Below are 25,789 nucleotides of genomic sequence, written 5' to 3' on the forward strand. Positions count from 1 at the left end.
AAATTAACAGGATCTCAAGTGTTTCGGGCTGAGATTGCGTTTAGAGTTCATGTAGGTATGGTAAGTAGGTGAAGCTAGAATATGAAAGCAATTGGAAAAAGTGATGGGGTCCATGGACCTCAGAAGACCTTAAACTTATTTATTTATTCGCTTAAACAAAATACCATACATGGAAAACAACACATTTGGGGTCCAAATGTAGCCCTAATTCCTAGTTTAGGGTCTTTGGCAGGTAGAATCTGAAAAGATAGTGGAAAGGAGAATGTTTCAGTGAATGGAATATCTTAGAAAGCTACACCCAAATTTGTAGTAATTATAATGCCTTCCCTAAAGTAGCCACTTGCTAACACATCAGTCTATTTTATTCCTGTGCACCACACCTATCGCTCTCTGACATTCTTCTTTTACATTATTTTATTTTGGGTCTGCTGATCTCTGGCTAGAGTGAAAATTCCACGAGAGCACAGACCTTGCTCCTAAGCCCGGCAAAAGAAGGTGTTCCACAAGTATTTGTTGAATGACTAAAGGAAAGTTATTATGATTTGGTCTTGTGGGTTTCTACACAGTATCATTACTTTCAGATTAGGAATTCAGTTGTTTCTGAATTTAACAGATTTATCTTCCGCTTTGAATGAGGACCCAGCTAGGACATCCATGTATGTAAACAGGTAATTTAATAAAAGGATTCATGTTAATTATGAAGAGTTAGTTTCAAAGGTGTTGAAGAGGAACTTGGATTAGCACTGTAGGATGCCACTGCCCTCCCATGGGGCTGGAATGACAGAGAGAAGATGCCGTTGCTGGCGGCCTGGACCACCCGACAACCGGGGCCACAACGGCCCACCCAGCAGAAGCTGTGACCCCTGAGGACAGGGCTCTCCGGGAGAAGCTGGACTCCAGAGCCCCACTGGAGGCCAGCTGGCAAAGGAGCCTGGAATCCTAGCTGGCAGCAATCAGTCTGCCCTGTGATGTAGACAGGAGCAGGGCAAGGGCAGAGAATGGATCTGAATGCAAAGAACAAAGGATCAGCGTGGCCTGTGAGTTTTAAAACATTAATACCAAAGGGGCAATGACGTGCTTGGATCTAATCATATGCCAGGGACTGAGCTGGTTCTCTGTTATCTTCCCCCACTTTAAAGGCTTTTGCAAATTCAACTGAAGTAGTACTTATTGGCCCCCAAAACCTACTGAATTTTTGGATAAAATGCATTTGAAAGAGGCCTATTATTGAACTGTTAAGGCCTATGTGACCATGTCTTTCTGACTCTACTTTTGAGCCAACTCTATTTAGTAAGAATGGGAAACCATGTTCAATACTGTACATATTTGAACACACTTCTGAGTCTCTGAGATGAAAGACAGAGAGAGAGAGAGAGAGAGAGAGTTTGTGTGTGTAATATTATAACAAATACTTTCAGCATATACGCATATTTCAAATTTTTACCTTCACACATGACAGAATAGTTAACAGAAATATTAATCTCTGTTTGGTTTTCCTCTGTTTTTCTCTCCCTTATTCCAAGAAGGGCTTTGTGTCCCTTTGCCTCAGGGGTGTTTGTAGATCATGGTTTAAGTGGAAGTTGCCAGAGACACTCCCTACCCCCACCCTTCCTGGCTTTTGTTCTCACTGAGGGCATGAAGCTAGGTCAGCACCCTGGGAGGTGAGCCAGGTGAGTGCCCTTGGGGACAGGGGTCGGGGTGAAGGATGACCAACAGAGCCAGGATAAGCAGGAGTGGAAGCTCCTCAACAGTGAGATGGGACGTCTGTCTGGAGTCGTGAGGACTCAGCTGGAATTCCTGGCAAGGGGGCAGGGGGGGCGGGGGAGTGACAAGCCCTCAGCAGGAACAGCTGTGTGACGTCCCTCAGGATGCCAAATCATGCCCTCACCCCCAGCTTGGGCAGAGATTCCCCAGCCTGACCCAGGGAAAACAGAGCCATCACCTGCTTTCAAGGGACTAAAGGGCCTTGAAACGCCACCAAAGGGCCCTTTGGCAGTGGACCCAGGTCCAGAGGGCCCTCTCCAAATGTCCAGGTTCTTCTCTCCAAGGCCCGGGGTTGGGAGCCTCAGTCATGAGCGAGATCTAATTTCTTCCTGCGCTACGGGGTAAGGACTCAGATTTAAATTTATTTCAACTCTAAAAGCAAACAAACAAATAAGTCGATGTGAAATTTCTTGCATCTGTGTATCCTAGTGGAATAACATTCACACCCTAAAAACTGAAGTTGCTGGCACAGAGTTACCGCTCATGTCTTGGGCTTTCGTCAGTAGATGCAGCTGTGGAATTGCTGGGAGTGGGAATGGGTTGGTTATATTCAGAATCCTGACCTCAGAGACAGACTTGCTAATGGTATGACAGAACCACGGTAAGATGGCAGGGGTGTCTCTTAGAGTAACTTAGGGATGGCCAATCCCACAATCTCTACAGAGAAGACACCAGACCTCCCCAGAGGCCCCGGGTACAAGCAAAAGATGACGTATCTTACAACAGTGTTTTCCAAGCTTCAGTCCTCGTGTACCAGAGTCATGATTCATTTGCCACATCTGTGTACCACCTGTATTAATATTTACTAAATATTTCTCTACATATGGCCTCATTTTTAGTACTTACTTAAATAAATTTATCCTCACCCTAAACAATAATATCCATGAAATCACAAGTTTGGTGTGCTACATGTACACACACATACACTCTCACTTTTCAATATGCATGCCATAAATACAAAATTACTAAAGGACAAATGTTCATCTGTGCACTGCCTGAGATTATGTCATGCTTCATTAAGCGGCATAACTTAGCACTGTTTGGGAAACTGCATCACACGCATTTCTGTAAGAAATACAGTTGTTCTGGATATTCTGATCGCATTTTCTCTACCCTTCGATCCCAGTTTCCAGACTTTGACAACTTTCTGATGATGAATGGTCTGACTATAAAATGGTACAGAGAGAGAGGAAAAGAAAGAAGGAGGAGGAGGAGAGGGGAACAGAAACAGGAGGAGGAGGAGAGGGGAACAGAAACAGGAGGAAGAGGAGAGAAGCAGAAAGAAAAAAGGAGAAGAAAGAGAAAGAAAAGATGCCTAGGCAAGAGATCCAAACAAAAATATGAATAGCCTAGGAACCTCTATATTTGTGTATGTGTGCATAAACAACGCGATCACTCCAGGAAGTCTGTTTATCAAAAACACGTTACCTCATGAAGGGGCACTGTTATCCTCAACAATTATACAATGCTGGTCCCAAGCACAAACCTGGAAATAGGATGCATTTATACTCTAATCCTCCAGATTCTTCCCTTGCTGCTCCCGCTGCCACTTGATCTTGGCCTCTTCCTTCTACAGAGACTCACAGCTAGCTGCTCGGCCAGCCCTCCCCTCCACCCTTCCCTGCTTACCTTCCTTATCAGCTCAGGAAGAAATTTCTGCAAAACTCTTCCTCTGGTCATTGATATCTCTGGGAACCAAATCCATTAAGATATTTTTGATCCTTACTCATGCTATTTTGAATGTCTGGTGCACAGGAAGGAACCGATAAAAATAGAATTACAATGCCCTTACTGCCAAAGTAGCAAAGGGGCTGATTAAGATTGATGTCTGAATAAATATACAATAGCAGGCCCTACAATTTTAATAGCTTTTGATGGAAGCAGAAAAGGAGTGCAGTTTTCACTGGCTGTATGTGTGTACATTTCTGTTCCCTTACCATGTACTTTTTTCTTAAAATATGGCCCCTCTTTTTTTAAATATTAAAAAGTCATGTAGAATAATAATAATAATATAAAATAATGGCTAATATTTATTGAGCACTTACTAGATGACAGGCATGGTTCTAGGAAGTTTACATGTACCAACTCATCCAATGGGCACAACAAATAACCTAATAGGGATGCATGGTTACTCTTATTCCCTTTTTATAGATGAGGAAACTCTGAATGAGAGATGTAGCAATAGCATAGCAGAGAGATCCAAGTCTAGCCCTGCTTCTCCAAATAAGTACATTAGCATGAGAGTTCCCTAACATCGCTTCTTCCCAGCCTCCTCTGTAGTGAGAGCTATCTAAGATGCAGGTTGCTATGAGGACTGAAGGAGAGGTGTGTAAAGTCCTTCAGAGAGTGCTGGCCACAGAGTAAGCCTCAAAAGCAACGCATCCTCGTCCTCATCACCATCATTCCTTCTTCCATATCCTCCACTGATTAGGAAGATAATGCTTTCTCTCTCTCTCTCTCTCTCTGGATCTAATGATATTAAACAAGTAAATTTCAATGCAAGGAACATGGCCTAACCCCTAGGATCTCTCCAAGGAAATGAGCTCGGGCTCATTGTCATGATGTCCTGGAAGGTACCCAGAGAACTCCACGGGGAGTGCCTTGAGCCCAACTAGAACCACGTCCCTTAACCAGCAGCATTCAAGGTATGGTTGGCAGTCACTTCAACTCAAAGAGCCTCTCTTGCCTATGAGTGGTTATACTTGTGCTTGGTGATTGAATTCTTTCAGCTATCCATTTGAATCACTCTATTCACTTTTATTTTAGCATGTTTCTTTACGTAACTTCATTATTTAATTTCATTTAACGTTTTCCTTTTTGGATGTAAGTAGGATGGTCCATCATGGAGTGGTCAGTGGATAGACACTTAGTGATTTAAACACAAGAGTTCCTGATTCAAACACAAGAAGTTTTAGAAAACATTCTCCCTTCATTTATCTCCTACCCTATCCATCCAGCATAGACATTCAAGCCAACAACCCCACATGATGAGCAGCAGGCACCAATTAAAAGTAGAGTGCCAACATCTTCATATCATTCACAGCCTTATTTAAATCATCCGTGCTCTGAGCTACTTGTATCTAAGTTCCAAAACTCTCCCACCCCTCCCAGCTGAGGACCTGGGAGCTTATTCCTTGCACACTCACCCTGCTACTACTTTAGCCCAACACTTGGCACCCAGTGTCTGGTTTCAATGGATGCTTCTCTCTTTGCTTCTTCCCCCACCTCATCCACCTCAAGTCATCCTGTAGTCATCAAGTAGGCTTCCGACCTCTAAGACTCTACATGAATATGCCTCCCAGGACAATGAAAGAAGGAAGCTTGTAGGATGTGCCACATAGGAAGGTGCCCAGCTATATCCAAGACAAATAATCAAACATCTCTCAAAATAGGACTCCTTGGAAAAAGACTCCGTTAATGTTAATGTCCATTATCAGGTTACTGGAATTATTTAATTAGTTGGCAAGCCGGAAATCTAAATTTTTCTCTTACCCTCAGCCCATTGGTCCTAAATCTTTCAATTCTATCTTCTCAACATTCCTGGAGTCTTGCTGTCCTTTTCATCCCTCCTGAGAATGTTTTAAGGAGGATTCTCAACATCTTGTTCCTGAACAATTACAACATTTCTGATTATTGTTCCCAGTCTCAATTCCTTCCTCGCTCCCTTCATTTTCATCTGCTAGAGTTCTTTCCAGAAGATAAATAGAGCCAAATAATTCTCCCACTTCAGACCTTTCCATGGCCTCACCAGAACCAGAAGATAAAGTCCAAATTCTTTCACCTGGCTCATCAGGCCCTTTATGGCCTTCATAGCCTACCACACCCAGCATTTTAGGAAAATGGAATTACTTGCAGATCCTAAATTCTGAATTGCTTCTTTTCATTGTATGTGTGACTCTTTCCGCCTGAAATATCCTCTTACAGATTCTTCTCAGTCTTCCTGAAGGATTTCCTTACCCACCCAAAGCTGAATCGGGTACTCATCATGTCTGTCTCCAAAGGAATCTTACAAAATTAGCTGTAGCATTTGTGACAATCTGTTAAATGAACGACTTGTCCTCTCTTTAGTAAGAGACCTATGAGGTCTTCTAGGGTCAGTATTTTGTTTTGTTCATTTTCATATTGCCAGCATCTAGCACTGTGCACTGAGCAGGCAACTCAACAAATGTTCATTAAACTAATGAACAAATGAAATCCAAGACAGGATAAAAATAAGGTTTACCACTGAGAAGGGGCTCTAGAAGGATCCCCTGAGAATGTCCATCTTCCCTAATTTCTTTATTTTTCTCATGGACCCAGAATCCAAGGATCTCTGAAGGACAATGAATCAGTTTAAAACACAGATTCAGAATAATCTCTATAAACCTCATGCAATCAATTGACAAAAAGCATTTTTCTTTTCAGGGTTGGTAAGGTCAGGTGTGATTCTTGTTAATCCTATATACAATGCCCACCATTTGTGGACTGTATCTGGGTACTTATACAGACTATGTTTACGCTCCTCAGGTGAAGCATGAAAGCCAAGGGAGGAAAGAACCCTGGGTGCAGTTCAGGATACTGTGAGACAACAGCGATTTTCAACCTGATACTCATGGGGAGGCTTCAGACATTTGCTCCAAGTACATTCACAGAGAGCCTCCGAATTTCCTTCTCAGCACACCAAGGACACCCTTCCCAGTATCTAACAGCCTATGCAAATCATATTCAATCTGCTTTGAATGCATCTTCTTTTGTGCCTTAGAATGTAAGCTCCAGAGAGGAAGGACCACACACTCTTACTCATTACTACAGTCTCAGAGTTTGACGCACTAAATACTTGTTCACTGACCCACTGGGGGTCATTTCTTTGGGAATATACATGTTCCTGTACATTATTCTAAGTTTTCTAATTCTTACAGTCCCTTTACAAAAACCCATCACACATAGACACAAACAACCTCTTTTTTTTTTTTTTAAAGAAAATAAACACATTTTCACTTCCAAAGATTTTGGAAGAGCACAAAGAAAATTTAAAAATCACTGACACCACCACTAGTTGGAGGCGGTCTTCATATTCTGCACAAAGCTTTTTGGCCCCGCCACAAAGTTGGGACCATAATTTGACTTTTTTCATCCAACAATCTCAGAGAAGAATTTTTTTTCCAACTGAGGATTATGTCCCATTAGCAGGTCGTGAAAAGATTTTAGGGACCCGCATTTAAAAAATGAAATACGTAATGAGATACTACTTCACACCCATTTGGATGGCTATCATCAAAAAAAACAAGTGTTGGCAAGAATACGGAGAAACTGGAATCCTTGTGCATGGCTGATGGGAATGTAAAATGGTATAGCCACCGTGGAAGTGGTAAGGCAATTCCTCAAAAAATTAAATATAGCATAATCCAGCAATTCCATTTCTGGCTATGTACCCCCAAAGAAATGATAGCAGGGACTTGAAGAGGTATTTATACACCCATGTTCATAACAGCATTATTCAGAATAACCAAAAGGTGAAATCAACCCAAATGTCCTTTGACGGATGAATATACGTACAATGGAATATTATTCAGCCTTAAAAAGAAAGAAAATTTTGATACATGCTATAACATAGATAAACTTTGAAGGCATTATGCTAACTGAAATAAGCCAGGGCTTCCCTGGTGGCACAATGGTTAAGAATCCGCCTGCCAATGCAGGGGACACAGGTTCGAGCCCTGGTCCGGGAAGATCCCACATGCTGCAGAGCAACTAGGCCTGTGCGCCACAGCTACTGAGCCTGCGCTCCAGAGCCCGCAGGCCACGGCTCTGAGCCCACGTGCCACAACTACTGAAGCCTGAGAGCCTAGAGCCTGTGCTCTACAACAAGAGAAGCCACTGCAATGAGAAGCCCGCACACTGCAACAAAGAGTAGCCCCACTCGCTGCAACTACAGAAAGCCCATGTGCAGCAACGAAGACCCAACGCAGCCAAAAATAAATAAATAAATACATAAATAGAAAGAAGCCAGTCACAAAAGGATAAGTATTGCATGTAAATATATAGGTATATTTCACTTATATTTATTATCCCACTTGTACAAGGTACCTAGAATGGTCAAATTCATAGAGACAGAATGTAGAATGGTGGTTGCCAGAGCTGGGAGAAGGGGAAATGGGAGTTAATGTTTCATAGGAACAGAGTTTCATTTGGGGAAGATGAAAATGTTCCAAAGATGAATAGTAGTGATGACTGTACAACAATATGAATGTACTTAATGCCGCTGAACTGTACAATTAAAAATGGTTAAAATGGTAAATTGTATGTTATGTATATTTTACCACAATTTAAAATATGAAATAGAATAAAGAATATAAAAGTACATCTTATATACAAAGGATAAGATGAAATTTTAATTTCAAGTAAAAGTTTGTGTATATTTATTTTTGATGTAAAACAGATTTTTTATTGTGAGTTGTGGTCAAAAAAGTTTAAAACCACTGTTCCAAAAATTATTTTTAATCACTACATGACATTCTATCATATAAATATACTGCAATTTTTAAATCAGTCTCCTGCTTTTAGACATTCAATTCATTTATTTCCTTCCTTCCTTCCTCCCTCCCTCCGTCCCTCACTCCCTTCTTCTTTTTCTTTCTTTTTTTTTTTGCTAATTCTAAGTGTTATTTTGGTTGTTCTAACTTACAAAAGTGATTTTGAATAAGAAATACTTGGTGTTCTTTTCATAACCAGTTTTTGATTGGTAACCGTTTTCTGTATTGTTTAAAGGGGATCAAAAAATCTAAGTCTATTGGTAGAGATTAAGTATTTATTGCTACAACTTAGTCGATAAATTGATGTCATTGTAAAGCCATATGTTCTGTTAAAGTCTTGTTTGCTAGAACTGATTATCCCTACAGGTGAAACACTAGAATATTTGGAGTGTATGTGGCTTGTTGTTTGGGTTTTTTTTGGTTTTGGTTTTGTTTTGGTTGTGCATCTGCCTTTTAACCCATTCACCAAAATTTACCTTCTTGACAAGCAACACCAATGAAAGTTTCAGAGAAATCTGCATATTTAACATACGTAAATCATATTAGGCAAGTCAGTGGAAAAATGCTCGTGCTGCTAATGGAATTAGAGTGCGTTCATTTTACAGGCTAGTATTTTTAAACTAGAAATCAAAATCTGGCACCTAAGCATGTTAATTGTTTTACTGTACCTTGTGAGGTTTCCACTTGTAAATTCTAAACCAGTGTATTTTTTTTTAGAACTGGTTTGTGTACATATACAGTGATTATGGATACTAATTCAATGTAATTTATAATTTTCTATGTCAGTATAAAAATACATCACAGCCTTCTCAAACAGCTGAAGCAATATATTGTATATTGCCATACTGTCTGGTGAAAGGGTTAAACTACTTCACTTCCTGCACTTTTAGGTGCAAATCAGTTTTTCATTTCTGTAATAGAAAATTATTCATATATTTTTACATCATTTGTTTTTCCTGACCAGTATTTAAAACCAAAAGCATATTCTGAAAAATGGTCAACGATTTTTTTAGAAATAGCATCCCAAGCAGCGTGCCTAAACATTACATTGCATATGGAAATTAAAAAATCAAATGTCAAAAAAAAAAGTTTACATTTTTAAACATAACTCTTTGTATGCATCTTTATTTCACCTCCTGTTATGCAATTATTTTTTCAGTTTGTTTCTGTAATAATTTTCTGTACCCCACAATCCAACTTCTAACCATAAACATAAAACCCCTTCCTGCCAAAGCCCTCATCCTACTGAGGGAATTTCCTTAGTCCACTTCATGCACCCAGGCCACCATTCGAAGTTCCCAAAAGAAAACTTTTCAACGGCAAGGGAGGTGGGCAAATTCCTTCCTCTACCGCCATTGCCACTGTCACTGTCATGTGCAGCTTCTAAGATGCTCCCAATGATCCTACTTCCTGCTATTCATGCCCATGTGTAAGACTTTCCACCTCGGCTAAGGGTACGGGCTGGGCCTAGTGACGTACTTCTAATGAAAATAATATGGTAGGATGATAGGATGTTACTTCTGAGATTAGATTACCAAAAGACCCTGGCTTCCATCTTGCTGGTCCTCTTTTGCTCTCTCTCTCATTCAAACCAATTGCCAAGTTGTGTGCTACCCTATGGCAAGGCCCACATGGCAAAGAACTGAGGAAGGTCGCTGGCCAAAAGTCAACAAGAAACTGCAAGAAACTGAGGCTCTCAGTCCAACAACTTGAAAGGAACTGAATCCTATCAACAACCACTGAAGTGATCTTCGAAGTGAATTCTACCCAAGTCTAGCCTTGAAATGAGACTATAGCTCTGGACAACACCTTGACTATATGGTCTATAAACCCTTAGCCAGAGGACCCAGCTAAGCTGTGCCTTGATCCTCACCTATAGAAACTGTAAGATAAAAAATGTCTGTTATTTAAGCAACTAAATGTTGTGTTTCTTTTTTTTTTTTACATAGCTATAGGTAACCAGTACAGCTACGTCAGAATCTCAGATTGCTGGGCCCATTATAAATAAAGGCATGTGCCACGCCAGAATTTTCAATTCATCACCGCCACCACCCACTGTTGAGAGTGTTTCTAGATTCCAGTGCCAGAAGCAAAGATACTGGGATGAAAAAATGACCATGGTTCATGAAAAAATAGGCTGCAAGAAAAGTGGGACCAGAAACTTTAAAAACTTTACCACTGGCAAGATATTCCTCTTCTTACCCACATCAGGTATCTTTTGTGTGTGCGTTTGGATGATCAGACTATTATTTTTGTCTGTGGAACATTCAGTCCGCCTTCTTTTGGTAACAGCACATCAATTTTCCTTGGAAAACTCACCTCTATTCCATTGTTAATTCAAGTGGTACAGGTGGGGCCCACCTCACCCCTGCCTGCCTGAAGAAGGAGCGCATGACTAGGTCTAGCCAATCAGAGCGTTCCATCTTTCTTCCCACACTGACTGGTTTTAGGAAGGACATGTAAGTCAAGCTGAGATGGTTAGACTCTCTTGATTGAATATAAAGCTGAACGTGTCAGCAGCCATCACAAGGGAGAGTCTGTCTACAGATGAAGTCAACACCTAAAGACCTAGCCAAGAAATAGAGCTGGATTCCTATAATAATGCCTGGGTATCTGGGTCAAGCCATGCCTGATGCCAATATCTCCATAGACTTGTAAGTTACATGAGTCAATAATTTCCCATTTTTGCTTGAGTTATTTTGAATAGATTTGTTACTTGTAACCAAGAGTTTTAACGAATACCCTCATCCTGCTTTGCTGCTCCAATACACACACAAACACACACACACACACACACGCACACACACGCACACACACACAAAGCTGTGTAACTTGACAAAGAATGTTGCTGATACAAATTGAACTTTTCCTGATTATTAAAAGCAGCAATAGCCTTGGGCTATAAGTTATGGTAAACTTGGTTCTAGAAAGGCCATTCTCTTATATCTAAGATGGACAGATAATGGAATCTAGAATTTGGGTTGTTTTGTTTAAGAAGATGAACTTCTTCCCATCTTTCTCCTATGTTTTCTCCTATGAAAGAAATAACTGGCATAAATATATCTCATTAGCTCCTTCCTTCCTTCCTCCCTCCTTTCCTCAAATATTTGATTAAACATACCAATAATGTTGAATGAAATAAGAAAGCCCCAGAAGACTACATGCAGCCTAATATCCTTTTTAAAATCAACTTTATTTGGATAAAATTTACATACAATGAGCTGTATCCATTTAAAGTATACAATTTGATGGAATTTTTGATATGTATACACATCTGTGATGATGAAACATGACCACAATCAAGACACCAAACATCTCCATCACCCACCCCCAATATTCCTTGTACCCTTTGCAGTATGCCCTTCCCTCTACACCCAACAGTGGTTGTAAGCAACCACTGATGATCTTTTTGTCAAATTAGATTAGTTTGTGTTTTCTAGAATTTCACACAAATGGAATCATACTTTACATACTATTTTGTGTCTGGCTTCTTTCATTCAGTATAACATTTTGAGCTTCATCCATATTATTGCATGATTCAGTAGTTCACTCCTTTTTCACTGCTGAGTAGTATTCCAATGTATGGTTATATCATACTTGTTTATCCATTCACCTGTTGATGGACATATGGGCTATTTCCTGGGTTTTGTTATTATGGATAAAGTTTCTATGAATGCTTGTGTACAAATCTTTACTTGGACATATATTTTCATTTGTTTTGGTAAACATCTAGGAACAGAATGGCCAGGTTGTATGGTAGGTGTGGGTTAACTTTTTAAGTAACAGCCAAAAGTTTTCCAAAGATGTTGTACCATTTTATGTTCACACCTGCTGTGTGTAAGAGTTCTATTTGTTGCTCCATACTTGTAACTCTTGGTATTGTTAGAAATTTTAGTCACTCTACACAGTGCATTGTGGTATCTCACTGTGGTTTTAGTTTGCATGTCCACCATGATTAATCATGGTGAATATCTTCCTGTATGCTTAATGACCATTTGTATATATCTCTTTATGAAGAGACAATTAAAACTTTTGACCATTTATTGGGTTATTTGTCTTCTTATTATTGAGTTGTAGGAGTGCTTCAGATATTCTGGATAGAGATTTACATAATTGTGAGCTTTATGTATTAAGAATAAGTTCTCCCAGATTGTGGACTGCCTTTTTATTTTTGTAACGGTGTTTTCTGAACAGGAAAAGTTTTTAATTTTGATAAAGTTCAATTTGTCATTTTTTTTCTTTAAGATTCATGCTTTTTATATGCCCAAGAAATCTTTGCCTATCCCAATATTTTCTTTTAAGTTTTCTTCTAGAAGTTTTATAGAGTTACTTTTTCTATTTCAGTATAATATCTATTTTGTATTTATTTTTGTATATGGTGTGACGTATGAGTCCAGGTTTTCCATATGACATATATTTGTCCAAGTTGATTAAAGACTACTGTTTCCCCTTTAAATTGCCTTGGCACTGTGTCAAAATTCGTTTGACCATATATGTGTGAGTCTGTTTCCGGACTCCTTTTTCTCTTCCATTGATCTATATGTCTATCTTTCACCATTATCACAGTGTTTTGATTATTAAAAGATTTATAGTAAGTCTGGATATCAGATAATATAAGTCCACCAACTTTTATTTTTTAATTACTTTTGGCTATTCTAGATCTTCTTTTTTCATTTTCAAAAAAATATTAGAATCAACTTGTTTATTTCCAAAAATCAAAAGTCTGCTGAGATTTTGACTCAGCCGGTAGACTAAGTTGCACCTATAGATTAATTGGGGGAGGACTGAACAGTCTACAAACACAGTACATCTTCACTTGTTTAAGTCTTCTTTAATCCTTTCAGCAATATTGCTTAATTTTCAGTGAAAAGATACTCCAGATCTTCTGTTATATTTACCCTTGCCATTTTATGGTTTTGGTACTATTGTAATTAACATTGAAAAAAAATTCATTTTCAATTTTATGTTGCTAGTATATAAATAAGCAGTTGCTTTTTATATACTAGCCCTTTATCCTGTAACCTTGCTAAATTTACTTATTACTTCTTGATTCTTAGAAATTCCTTAGAATTCTGTTGTTTTGGAGATTCCTTAGAATTTTCTAAATTAACAACCATGTCACATACAAAAAAGAGACAATTTTACTTTTTCCTTTACAATCTTCATTCCTTTTATTTCTTTTTTGTGCTTTATTTTACTGTTTAGGGCCTCCAAAAATTGGTGACTAGAAGTGTGAGTCCAAGAACCCTTACATTTTCCTGATCTTAGTTTGAAAGCATTCAATATTTACCATGAACTCTGATGCTAACAGTAGGTTGTGACCCTGTATCAGATGATGAAGTTCCTTTCTACTCCTAGTTGCTGAGACTTTTTATGAATGAGTGTTGAAATTAGTCAAATGCTTTTCCTGTATCTATTTGAAAAGACAAAATTCAAATTAATGTATACCTGGAGAAGGAAGGCGTAACAGTAAGAGAGGGGAAAGCACAAAGACAAACACAAATTATTGTCAGTTGTCTAGTTCTCTGGCTGTGTAGTGTGGGTCAATGGATGTTCACTACATTATTCATAAATGGATAAATAACACAATAATAATAAGGGATATGCACAGGCCCATGATAACAGTGTGTCATGAACCAAGGACTTGGATAAATTTAATTTTGTCCATCTAAAAACAAACTTTACAGAGTCCTCATCTTGATCCTAGATTCCTGAAAAGTCTCAATACCAACAAGATTCTGAGAAGCTCTGGTCACAGGGTCTATGAAATGGCTTAGGATTTATGAGATTCATTTATAGGTAAAATTTATGGACTATTCAAATTTAGGCACATCTTAGACACATGGATTACTAATGAGAAAATCCCCTAAATAATGCTGTCATTTTGAATGAAGAGGATAAAAAGACAAAACCATGCATGTGTGGATTGTTTCTTTGTTCACAATACATACAGGCTGTTTGACCGAGACAGGAAAAGTTCCTGAGGGTCAGGGAATAAGAAGAGAGACTGAAGGTAAGAATGCAAAGGATTCTTAAAGCGGAGAAAACTTCAGCTTGCATGCCTGAAAGCATACCCACATGTCAAGGACCGTGGGACATTTTCCCAGAGGGGACTGAACAAGAAGCCTCTCTGGTCTTAGTATCCTAACCGAGGCTGAATGGAACACCAGGGAATATGCTGGAGGGAGGGGAGCCACTGGCCAAAGGGGTGGAAAAAGTGATGCAATCAGAGAGCTCCTGCCCATCTCTAATTTTATGACTCTCCGTAAAAAGGAAGGAGAATTCAAACCACTTCAAAATAAGATCACTGGAGACCTGGCTTGGAAGACTGGATCTGATGAGAAAGAAGTTTATAAGGATTTATTTTCCTAGTTGATAGTCACAGACCATGCCAAAAGACACCACCACCTGACTACTGCTTTATAGCAAATATAGGGTAAAATTTTAAACTAATGCAGAATAATTTCTCTGGGAATTGGGAACAGCAGGCGGAGAATCTACAAACTACGTCACTGAGAAATAAAGGCTTTCCTTCCCGACAACCTAAAGCTTGACAAATCATGCCCACATTTTATTTCTCAGGATGTTTAAAAGAGCACAACAGATAGAAAGCTCTCCTCCACCTGCTTGCTAACTGGTTTGATTTTTAAGGAGAGTGCACTCCCAAAGACAAACCTCTAAAGAAAAAATAAAACACCGTTAGATTTCCTTTTCTTTTTTCTTATTTGATGCCATTAATACTAAATTGTATGGGTTTTCCTTCCCCAAGGGAAAAAAAATTTTTTTGTTGCTTTTCACATAAAAACACATTAAAAAAGTTATGCCTTTTAAAAGAACATTAAAAAAAAAAAGACAGAAATTTGCTAATTGCTCTAAAATTCAAATCTCCAATCAAACTGAACACTCCCATGGGTGTGAGGAAGTAGGGCCTCTTTGGGGGAATGTAATCCTAATTATGCGGCATGAGGCACCCAAGTTTCTGTCAGGAGCAGATTCTGATAAGATATGCACCAAAGGAATCAGGTCTGGACTGTTTCAATGGGAGAGTGTTGGTGTAATGTTGGTATTTAGCTGTGATCTAGAGGCCAGCAAAGGTCAGGCTGGACAAAGCAGAGCCTAATGAAGCTGCTAGTGTCTGGGGTGAAAGAGCCACAAAGCCTTTCAAATTAGCAGCTGAATCCTGACAGTCATTAGTGATTATATGTGTGATGGCTGCAACTTAAGTCCCAACCAGTAAAACAGCCTAGACACCCAGTATACACGAAGGAAATAAAGTATGTGCAAAAATAAAGAACCAGAACCTTTCAAATGTTTTCCCTTTTGCATTTTGACATTTTTTTCTTTTTCTTTTCTTTCTTTTTTTATATTAATGACAGAACTGCAGTGTGCTTACCTTCCAACTTGGCACTAAAATAATTACCACTGCGACTAAAATGAGACTTCATTTTTTTTAATCAAGGAAGGTCTAGTCAGAAATTGCTTCTGCTAAGTTCTGTACAAGACATAATATACTCTTGGTAACTCACAAAACCAATAAATCAAGCTGAAGCACTTATTAAAGTATCTTACAGCACTAAATTTATCACTGATGACAAATTTAATTTGGGACTCTGACAGTTTGCTCCTTGCATATACTTCAACAGATTTTTTTATTATTGTTTTTTTTAGAGGGGGCATTATTTCACAAGTAATGAAGGCTGAAATTCACTAGAAATTTTTAGAGATGTAAAAGATGACTTCCAATAGAAAACTGTTTTTCTCCAATAGCATCGCTGTCACTGGGAAAAGTTACACATTAAAATTCTTTTCCAGCAATCTTATCCTTTGCACATTAGAGTTCGCAGAATTTTTAAAATGGTGATAACGAGCATTTTACAAAGCAATTTATAATCATCACTCAGCTCACCCACACTCTATCTCACACAGTTAGGTCAATGCTTGTCCCTTGATAATGAAGATAACAAAATTGAGATACAGGGTTTCCCCCTACCTAACAGGTAGAATAATTTTAAACTGTGCCAAGGTCCTTCAGCACAAGGGAGGGTGGGAAGAAAAGAGCAAGGAAACTCACAAAATCGTATTGGGTCTTCTTATAATTCCTCAATATTGGGGCTAACAGGATGCTGTTCCCACTTTAAGTTATCAAAAGAAAATTACATATAAACACACATAAAATTATTATTAATAGGCAGCCTTTGCTGCACACCATACTTCTCGACTATAGTATATAAATGATGCTTTATTTTCTGTTCCAGTCAACTGCACTGTGCAGTGTATCCTACAGCACAACAAGGCTACACAAGTTATATTTTCTGTAAACTTTTCCTCTTCCTAAAACACATCTCTACAATCCTACATTAGCATTTTCCTGTTGTCTTTTCAAATGGTATTTTCTCTCTTTACAATGCAATCAGCATATAAAAACCAAATTTCACTCTCTGGTCCCATTTAAGGCAAACTGAGCAGCCTGAACCACAGGCTGACAAGGAGAACACATTAAGCTCTGGAACAAAAGCGTCCAAGTCGACCTGTTTTGCAGGCTGATTAATAGAAACAAGCTCCAAGGACTAATCACAAGTCGAGCCCTGTTTTGCAGATTAATAGAACAAAGACACACGAGAGGAGGGGAGGGTACAGCACTGGAATACAAATAAGCAAAGGTAGGCACCAGGCTTTCCTTGACTGAAGTCGCATCCTGTAAAGCCAGACCTACAGACCCAAGTCACACAGGGGGGTGAATCAAAAATGCAGCACCAGAGAGGGCTGGGTTCCATCAGTCACCCCATCACCAAATGAGCCATCTGGGTTCCACCTTTTTTGGGAGAGACTGATTTAAAAGAGGAAACAAAAATTTTCAGCAGAATGAAGCACAGCTCTGGTGCTTTCCGGGAATCTTTCCATTTCAGCAGGGCACACACAGAACTTGTTGATGAGGACAGACATCCACCCCCACCCCCCAAATCTTTGGCAATGGCCTGTGACACAGGTAATCCCTGAAGTGTGTGCATATGTGCAGGCCCACAACTCTGCAAGAACTAGATACACAACGACGGCACAAAGTTAGAAAAAATGAGAGAGTCAACGTCCAAATTACCCCTAGCATACATCTTACAGCTAGAGAATGTGGCCTTTTCTTCTGACTGTAAAAATAAAACTTACCCACTGCAAGAACACATAAAAGTCCCAGACAAGTAGAATGAAAGAAAGAAAGAACAATTCATAAGAGAAAACTGTTGTTATACTTGTGGTGTATTACCTTTCGGTTTTCATTTTCTCTATATATGTATATACATTTTTTTGTGATGCTATTGATACCTCTGTATATTTTTGGTGGGAATATAGCTTGTGAAAAGCTTACTGCTAAATGTAAGAAGAAAAACATACCATTGCTCTCTGATGTCTGATGCTAATTCTTGAATGACCAAAACCAGGTGAATGGATGAATTTTCACTGGAATTGTAAAGCTTTTATTCATGTGAGTGTCCGATTAACTGAAGAGAATTTACACAGCTTGGAAAACATAACCTTTAGGAATTGAGATGTCTACTTTTTGCATGATTTCTACCCTTGATATTCTGTAATAGCTATTTTCCTTTCACCTTTTTTTTTTTGTTCTCTTCTTACTTGTAGAAAACCCAGAAAGACAAGTTTTTTTGGTCTCATTCACAAGAAGAGTTATTTGAGTCAATGCACAAAGAAAATGGATTTTCTCTGGCATATTTGTATTCTGCTCTATCAGTAATCCAATGATTCTGTTTATTGCAACAATCAACAAAGTAAAAACACATTTATAATGAAAATCATAAGTATCAACAGTTACAAAACCTCAGAACTGACTTTAGCATATGGTTAAGCCTGTGGTTTACAGGCCAGCCAAACTTCAAAATTTCCAAAGAAGTGATCCTGTTTCTCTCAGGCTTTTCAGAACAGAGTTCAAACTCTACAGAGGCAATTTCTATAACAAATAACCTTAAAAACCAATACCGTCCTTAATATCAGATTTTCCCTTTAAGAGTAGTACTGAATGGCATATATGGTGTGTTTGAATGTAGGCAGGCACTTCAATACCCTGAAAATTCCCTCACCTCTCCTGGGCCTGCCTCTGAAGCTGCTCTGTAAGCCAGCAAACCACACAGAATTCGCCTCTGGTAAGAGCTATTTAAAAGCACAAAGGTCAGGGCCAGCATTATATGCACACACTTTGGTCTCCCGTTTTTCATATTCATTCTGCGGGACCTACAGGTAAGTACTTCCCTGTACAGAATTACTACATGTTTTTAAGGGAGAAGCTGAATTTGGGTAAGAAAAATAACTAGTCTTTGCTGTTTCATCTGAAAAATCGGGAAGCATTAAAAAATGTTTAGTAACAAAGGCATCATAAACACAGCCTAAAACCCTCATTCTCAAGTGCTTCCTATGTATTAATATATTTAAATATAAAAGCAAAACTCACGAATTTGAGTTGAATTTCTTAAACAAATGTCCTTTCCACAATTTCTCCCCTTAAGTCATAACACCCAAGGAAAGAAAAAAAAAAAAGCGGGGAGGTGGCTAATAATAGCCCAACAGCCTATTTCCAACTAGTTTTTCCATCAACCATTTCTGATTAGGTTTTAGTCTAGCAGCTTTTATTTTGTTCTGAAAAGATCAAAGCAAGAAGGTTTTTTCTATTAATTACTGATTCAAAATGAAAATAGAGGCCCCAATTATGGCCTAGTGATTTGAGGGGTTGGACTTTTAAATCAATAAGACAATAAAAACTTTTTTTTCCCCTAGTTTCTGTTTTTGATAATCCTATTTCTGGAATTATGATGCTTTAAGCTACTTCCCATTGTTTATGGAGTCTTGTGTGGCACGGAAAGTCAGCATACCTTACTGGATTTAGAATTAAAATTGATATGTCCCATCATTTCAATGCATAAAGTAGCTTGAAATGTAGTGAGAGAAACAGTCATCTCCAGTTAAAAAGCCAGGCAGGCATCAGAGGCACTTAGTTTTATGTGCCATCATTTTGTACATCGTATGTAAAAGAAGTTCGTAACAAATTTTAGGAGAAGATGGAAAAATCAGTGTGTCAGCTCTGACCTCTTTTTTTTCCTTTACACACATAGCATTGGTTTTACTTAGTCTTCAATGTTGATTTACTGTAGGTTCTATGAAATTTTAGCACTGTTTATTTTTTAATTAAATTAAATTAAATTAAATTTTTATTTTTTTTAAACATCTTTATTGGAGTATAATTGCTTTATAATGGTGTGTTAGTTTCTGCTGTACAACAAAGTGAATCAGCTGTACATATACATATATCCCCATATCCCCTCCCTCTTGCGTCTCCCTCCCACCCTCCCTATCCCACCCCTCTAGGTGGTCACAAAGCACTGAGCTGATCTGTTAGCACTGCTTTTTAAAAAAAATGTGATCCATCCTAAACCCACCATGCCAGACATTAGGTTTTATATACCAGGTGCTTCTCTTCATTTATTTTTCATTTTTTGCTGCAAATTTCGTACTTGGACATTATTAGTCACAGTAATTGTATTTACACTTTAACCTAGCTGATCTTTTCTAATATTTGTGCAAAACAATCTTCCTATATCCTCTCCTGAATTAAAGCAGATTTTCAAACTCATTTTTTCTGCTCTTTACAGAATGCAGACACATTCTGCTAATCCAAAAGTTTTCCGATTTGCCACTAACTTCCTGTTTGAGCAGCCCTCACGGAACATTCCACTTTCAATTTATAGTTCCCATCCAAGATTACCTTTATTTTTTTCCTGGGTGAAAACGCAGTACCGAGCATTACTCATACATTTAAAATGATGCTCCATGTAAGTGACCTTAAAATGCCCCATATGTCTTCATTTAACAGACATCTATTCACTCTTCCACGTCCTTTGACCACAAGCTGCCGATATATGGGGTTCCTTTCCTAAATGGTTTCCACTTATCCAGATCATTAGCAACTTGCCGTGCAATGAAACCATACAATGTTTGCTTTTAAAAATTCTTTTCTCTCCCCACCTCCCTCACATACACACACACATAGGGGTAACTATTTTCCTAGACTAAGTTTTTTATTCACCTCCTTTCTGTCCCTTTTTGCTTCTCCCCTTCCACCCTGATATACCATCATAAAAAAAGACAAGAACACAGACAGACAAACAAACAAAAATAGCCATCACAAAACTACAGAACTATTACTTGCCAGGGAAGAAAATAATATTTATTGAGCATTTACTGAGTGCCAGAAACTTAACATACACGATCGCATTTTAATCCCACGAAAAATACACAGAGCAGTGAAAAAATTAAGGCTTTGAGGTTAGACTTCCAGTTCTGCTACTTAGGAAATGAGTGTCCTTGTGTAGTTATTTAACTTCTCTATTTTCACCATAAACTTCAATTTTATCATCTCCTAAGTGGGGGAAATATTACTTTCTTTACAGGGTGGCTGTGAGGCTTAAAAACTATTTTACGTAAAATACCTGTATGTGGGTGATGCTCAAGGAATAGTAGTTGTTGTTCTTTGCATACCCATTTCACAGATGAAACTGTGGCTTAGAGATGAAACAACTTGCTTAAGAAGGTAAGTGAGTTCTAAATGATAAAACTGAGACACAAGCTCGCTGGGGACAGCTGCTTCTAAAGGCTAAAGCCTGCGGCCTCTATACACACACTGCTTCCCCCGACAGTGGGTAGAACAGGGTTGCAGCTGTTTAAGCTACGTCCAGCCTGGGGATAAGACCTTTCAGGGGGTGTCTCCCTGCTGGGGAGGTCCAGCCAGAAGTTTGTTAACCTGAGGAACTGATGTTTTAAGGAAAGAGGGAATCAGCAAGAAGAGCTCAGCCAGTTTCAACAAACCCTTCACTGTCAGAGGGATGTCCCTGAGCACAGCATGTTTTGTCCTGTCTCCCAACAAGCCTCCCACGGGCATACAGGTGACTCTCTGGGAGGCTGAGTGACATCCTTTGATGGCCCTCTTACAGAGCAGCCTAGAAGGGCACAGGGCCTCTCCCCTGTCGAGCGCAGAACACAGCATGGCTTTGATCACCGTGACTCTGTTGTGAAACAACTCTGGCAGCAGGCAGACTCACCCAAAGGGGTAAAGGGGTGACCCGAGGCCATGCAGGTGAGGTGCCCGGCAAAAAGGGAGCACTAGGTAGAAGTGGCAACCTCCAAGCTGTGGGCTCCGAAGCCCATTCACCCTCCCTACGGATCATCAGGAGGACTGAAGGAAGCTACCTGTGTAGTTACCTGGACTTCCTTGTGAGCACACCTGAGCTATAGGGTAAATGTATGCAGGAAGGCAGAGCAGCAGCAGTGCCTGGAACCCGGCAAATACGGGTCACAATTGTCAAAGGGACGCCAGTGGGCTCACCACCTGGTAACATCTGCAGAAATCCACATCACACTTACAATTCAAAGGATTAAATAAGAAATACGTGTTTGCCAAATAGCTTGAAAATAAATGGTACAGAATCTGTATGGCTGTAATTCAACTCAAAGAATTCAACCATTGAGAACTCAACCATTGAGAAAAGAGAATACTGCATGTTTAACAGTCCAAAGGACATTCTGAGGGCCCACTCGGTTTAGCTTCCAACCAAACTCACACTTTACACTGGCTGCTTTTACTGTAGCTGGAAGACGTAGTCTCCAAATCTAATAGAAATTTCTGTAGCTACTCAGAGCATGGGGATAAGGCAAATGAGGTACGGAAATGACAATGAAGAGTCTAAAAATACTGTTGGAGCCTTTCTTTGAAAATTCTCACTGCCTTCTAGGTAGGTCTGTCCCACTGCCCCCTCTCCTCACCTTTACTAGACCATGCTCACCTGGAGAGATGCCGTGCACTCTGTCTTTCCGAATGTTCGGGAAGGATCTAGACATGTTCATGAAGAGCTCATGGACATAGGTTAGTGCTTTGTTTGGTTCCACTTTGTTCTACCATCTCTAGCTGTCCTTGCAGATTCATGGCTATGCTCGATCTTGTCTTGGAAATATTTTTTCTTTTGCAACTGGGTGTCTCATAGGTGTGGACCTTCAGTCAGGCAGCCACAGACACATCTTTACCACTACCACCCTCATTCATTCATTCATTCATTCAGCAGAAACGGACAGAGCACCCACTGTGTGCCAGGCCCTGGGCTGGCCTAGGGTATGCGTGGAGAACAAAGCTGACAGGGTCCCCGCCCTTGTGGAGCTTAAAGCCACTGTATCATCTCCTTCCCTCCACCAGCAGCAACTCTGGGTTAAAAAGGAACCTGGGGCTTCCCTGGTGGTGCAGTGGTTGAGAATCTGCCTGCCAATGCAGGGGACACGGGTTCGAGCCCTGGTCTGGGAAGATCCCACATGCCGCGGAGCAACTAGGCCCGTGAGCCACAATTACTGAGCCTGCGCGTCTGGAGCCTGTGCTCCGCAACAAGAGAGGCCACGATAGTGAGAGGCCCGCGCACCGCGATGAAGAGTGGCCCCCGCTTGCCGCAACTAGAGAAAGCCCTCGCGCAGAAAAGAAGACCCAACTCAGCCATAAATAAATAAATAAAAAAAAAAAAAAAAAAAAGGAACCTGTCAGTGTAACATGAGAAAATGGAAGAACCCCCAGCAGCGAGCCGGCAGGGTCTCATCGTGAAGTCCAGGTGTGCCTGGAGCACGGTGTGTGGGTCCCACACCAGCCCGACTTCCGTGGGGAAACACGGTCAGCACTTCCGTCTCGGTGCATGTGCCCGGGGCTGCTGTCTCTCTCAGCTGCTCCTTGGTGCTTCAGAGGGAAATAGTCACGTGCACCCGACACTTGCCCCCTCTGACGTGTGTGCAAAGGAAACGGAAGTTGTCGCCATGGAGCAGAAACACCAGAGCAGCTGATCCGTGCCTTATGACGCACAGGTATAGATCCTCATTTTTTGAACCCTAGGCTCTGGGGCACACCATGCAGAAGATCAGGATGATTCTTTTGTTCTGTCCCCCCAACATTCCCATTGTCCCCCCCCCCCCTTCAAGCACCCCATCACTGAAGCCTGAGAGCTCCTGAGAGGACTGGCCTGGATTTCTGTGTGTCCTTTTTGCAACTAGATGGGAACAGCCAAGGCTTCTAAGTGGCCACTTCCTGAGTTGCCTCAGGTCAAGGAGTAGAGTGACATGTGCGGTTACTAGGATATCCCAGCTCAGCCTCAAGAGCTCAGCAAAGGAAGGCTGGATTCTAGTCCTATTTCTCCCCAAACTAGCTTTGGGCAAGTCGCCTTTTCTGCCAAAAGCTCGATCTTGGTTTCCTCTGTCAATAGGAGGCAACACCAGGCAGCACTGTCACGACATAACAGCACTTGTAAATGCTGGCTATTATTAATAATTATTATGAATACATGCCCTTTGCCTTTTAATTGTTTAGAATTGGTTTTAAATTTTAACTATTTAGAATTGTTGTGAAGCCCAAAGGAGATAACACATGTGAAAGTTCTCTAAGTGAAATATATCATCCAAATAGAAGTTTATTATCGTCGTTTGCTAATTGAGTTGGCCTCTCAGAATGTGCCCCCCAAAATTTAAATTAAGCCAATGGCTGATATTAAGCATAACTGAATGCCCAGGAACACTTCTATACCCCCCTCCACATTCGTCTACACGACCACCACCAACACATCAGCTAAAGGCACACGACAAGCAGGCAGAAAGGTATGAGTTGCATCCAACGTCCTAAACTCCACATAAACCAGCTTTTGCCAAGGTATGTACTGGTATGGCTAGCAATGGGAGGTAGGAAGCAAGCGGACAGGGTTTGCTTTCTCCTTTTCCAAATAAACAGCGCGGTTGTTAAACCAGAAATGAAGCTGATCCCGTGCAGCTTTCAGAGCAGTCAGCTGCATTCTGAAGCAGGCGAAAATGTAAACAGAGCCTGTAATTCTAGAGCAGGACAGACCCGCCACAGGTTTCAGAATGGGAGAGTCCGTGGGCCTCACGCCAAGAAAAATGAAACGTTAGCCTGAGCCCTGGAACAGAATCATGTAGAAGGAGAGTGCGTATTTGTTTAACACACACACACAGACCTATTTCTGTGCCAATACCTTCCTGAGCCCTCCTGAATAAAAGCTGGAATCCCTGAAATCATGGCACAATATCAGTCTTGTTCGTACAGTCCTGTTCTTTAGTGTGAAAGGACTTTCCTGCTGAACGTGGAGATGTTTCTTTCTTTTCTTCTTCTTCTTCCCTTTTTTTTTTTTTTTTTTTTGGCCCAAGTTAATTACAAAGTATGACTTGAAAATAAAATAAATGAGCCCATTCCACCCATCCCCAGATCTGAATTCTATCATGAGTGGTCAATTGGTTTTCTCATCCTCTCACTCAATATCTGCTGTTAATTTTTTCGCTGCTGCAAGAACTTGAAGACTGTCAGCGAAATACATGATGCATTACAAACCTTATAATTGGAAATAAAAACATCTGAAGCTTTCTGACAGGGTAAACTTACAGTACCATTGTGCTGATCAGAACAAGAAAACGTGAGCAACCTTGTAGCTGTTTGGATGCAAACACAATTATAAAGGCTGCAGAGAGTGGAAACAACGCTTAACTCCCACTTTGAAAAACGCTGAGAAAATTACATCTGAACGAATAGACAAACTCAACATGTTGATGATCCAAAATGAGGGGGAGAGAGGAAGGAAAAAAAAAATTATCCTGCACACACTTCCTTTGAAAATGCAGCTCAATGGACTTTCTCTTGCTATTTCAGCCATTTTAGAATTACACTGCCTAGGCTCGATCTAATTTTCCTGCTGCAGAAGTTAAGGCACTTCCTCTACAATTACTAAATCTGACAAATTACACCTGGGTCTACTCTAACATGAGAAAGTGTGCTCTTTGTTCCTGACCCCTTGGTCAGAGTAGAGATCAAATTCCTGGACATTGGAAAGCCCTGCTCATATTCATTAAAAGCCACAGGAGACTAGCTCTGCGTTTCTGTTCAGGAGGGGAACAAGGTGCATTGCGGAACAATACAACTGCCACACTCAGGTCGGAGCAAGACGGACTTTTTACTTTTTGTGGCTTGGCTACTGATGCGTTTGCACCTGGATTGTTTTTTCTGCATAAGCATCTTAGTAGCCAAAGAGCAACTGAAATCAGAAAAAAGAAGAGGCTAGTCGATTTTTAAATGCCCAGTCCCACGAGTGAGTTTATGGAAATCTACTTGCACTAAAATGCTGGCTACAGATCCAGTAACCAAAAATACAAAGATGATTTCAAAATGCCACCTCCCCTCCACCCTGACCAGACAAGCAGTGAATTAGCACAAATATCAGTGGCTGATATTTGACAGATTAGAATTTTGTCTTCTCTTTCTGACCACAATCAGCCTTTGGAAAAGACATTTTTGGGATCAAAAGCTGAAAGTGATCACAAAAGGAGATCAAGAACCACCTCGGTGGCAAAAAATCAACACAAGGGATACAAGAAATCCACGAGCTGTGCTGTTATGAGAGCAAAGTCCTGGGCAGATCTAACTGCTAGGCCACACAAGA

The 25,789-nt window shown here is 40.1% G+C and overlaps 1 protein-coding gene and 1 long non-coding RNA gene across 3 annotated transcripts in view; one reads left to right on the forward strand and one right to left on the reverse strand.

Moving 5' to 3' along the window:
- The window catches only part of MPPED2 (metallophosphoesterase domain containing 2), a 174,576-nt gene that overhangs the window by 55,663 nt on the left and 93,124 nt on the right, over nucleotides 1-25,789 (reverse strand). The gene's annotated exons all lie outside the window — the stretch shown is intronic.
- LOC118900150 lies at nucleotides 1,896-12,257 on the forward strand. Its single transcript, XR_005021048.1, has 3 exons — nucleotides 1,896-2,105; nucleotides 4,252-4,409; nucleotides 10,226-12,257. It is a non-coding gene; the product is annotated as an uncharacterized LOC118900150 (long non-coding RNA).

This window comes from Balaenoptera musculus, chromosome 8 (genome assembly GCF_009873245.2).
Source record: "Balaenoptera musculus isolate JJ_BM4_2016_0621 chromosome 8, mBalMus1.pri.v3, whole genome shotgun sequence".
NCBI lineage: Eukaryota > Metazoa > Chordata > Mammalia > Artiodactyla > Balaenopteridae > Balaenoptera > Balaenoptera musculus.